Genomic DNA, 2088 nt, shown 5'->3' on the forward strand with positions numbered 1-2088 from the left:
TTTTTTTAGTTTTATAGCTTTTAAGAACGGTCACATTATAAAACTTACATTTAGCTAATATATTTCATTATTGATGTATGATTGTAGTTGCTAACCATTTTCCCTTCTTATTATCCATCTAAATATTATTTTAACTTAGAAATTACCTCAAATATGCAATATCCACTAAAGATATCTGCCCATCCGTTAAACTTTTAAATTACCATTATAGCTTTAAACATTCTTCAAACATAAATCATCATCTAGCATATAATTTTTATTGCTAAATTCATATTACTAATTGCAAGCTCTATCAATAATTTTCATCATCATTGCTATCGATAATTGCAAGCATTCTTCAAACATAATTCTTACTAACGAAAATACTTCTAAAATCTATAATCTTCAAATTTATTATAATCCTTAGGAATTTTCAAATACCTTTACAAATAGTTGGTTTCCAATTGTTTCTGACTACATACATGTTTCACATATTTTATTCATCAAGGAATTATCACCCACATAAATAATAGACTCTGATCATAAGAAACTTTCCAATATTGCAATTCTTACTATTATACTATCAATATTCATAAAATCATTGATATCATCTTCAATTTATTGCTAAAATATTATCAAAAATTTATTTCAGAATTCCAATAGATCGAAAGATATGGCCAATAACTATGTCTAAAATAATAAGGATATATTTTTATATCTCATCACCCTATAGCTACCCCACTTACACTAAACGCATGCCTTGACTCTAACATTTTCCTATATCCTAAACCTAGGCTCCGATACCACTTTAACTGTCATGCCCAGACATAATATAAATTAAAATAAAATTCGAGGGATGTGAGCAGCCACCACAAATCTACAGAGTACCCTCCTATAGCATGCAAGGCATTCAACCTGGCAAAACATTAATATAATATGAAAGATAACATATACATTGCATAGGTAGCGGTATAACAAAACAACTACTATCCATTTCACAGATCAATTTAAAACTTTAAGTTTACAGAATTTACATCAGATCAGTACCACCATCAAATACGTTACTACCCCATGAACCAACCACTTTTGCAAATCGGCCTCACCTTCTATATACAAACCCAAAACATCAAGATCTGATCCCAAAAATGATTTCTGAATCTGAAAATCACATGTAAAAGTTTATGAGTTCATGGCTCAGTAAATAACTAAAACATAATCAAAAATCAAACTACTGAAGATAAATAGGCCTTGATTTAAGAATTAGAATATCAGCATACTATATATATAGTTAGGTCAAACTTATAGCTCCACAGTATAGATATAACCATACAAACCAGAACTCATGTATAAAGTAAAAGTATTCCAAATTCACATAAAAAATCTGATAATTACCTTCAAACTGAAATACCGATAATTCTACAAATCATAAAGATCTCATATATAAACTCAGATATTTCACAATCCACATAAAACCAGATAATTACTTCCAAGTTCCGATGATATCATAAGATCATACTTTTCAAAGGCATTATAATAACTCATTAGTCTAAACAACACTGCCACATATAATCCTGTGATAGGATCCAAAGTACCATATTTAACCCTACAGAATAGGTCAAAGTGCCGCATTTAACCTCTGCAGAGTAGGTCTAAAGTGCCAAGTTTCAGAACAATCTATATCAATTGCCAATATACAACTCCCATGTGGCAGGGTCTAGAACGTAGATAGACTGAGAGTTAGTACATATGCACAAACTTAATTCAACAATCATTACCATAATATAGGTAAATTGCAATATATAAAAATTTGAATCCATACATAAAATACATAAAGATGACTAATCATCAAACTTTCAATGATCTAAATGCAACATGATTTTTCAAATTAATATTTCATATTTCTAACATAAATTCTATAAATTCATGCCAAGTGTGTTCAAATTCTATCAATTAGAAATCGATCTAATAAATCTGTACATATTGGTTTGCAAATCATCACGAGCATTCGAAATTTGAAATACTGATAATTTTACAATTCATGCTTGGATCAGTATAATTAATATAGCCAGCAAGTGTCATAATTTTTAAAGTATGTGGTAGCAAGTAAAT

The sequence above is a fragment of the Elaeis guineensis genome, chromosome 4, assembly GCF_000442705.2.
Source record: "Elaeis guineensis isolate ETL-2024a chromosome 4, EG11, whole genome shotgun sequence".
In the NCBI taxonomy this organism is placed as follows: domain Eukaryota; kingdom Viridiplantae; phylum Streptophyta; class Magnoliopsida; order Arecales; family Arecaceae; genus Elaeis; species Elaeis guineensis.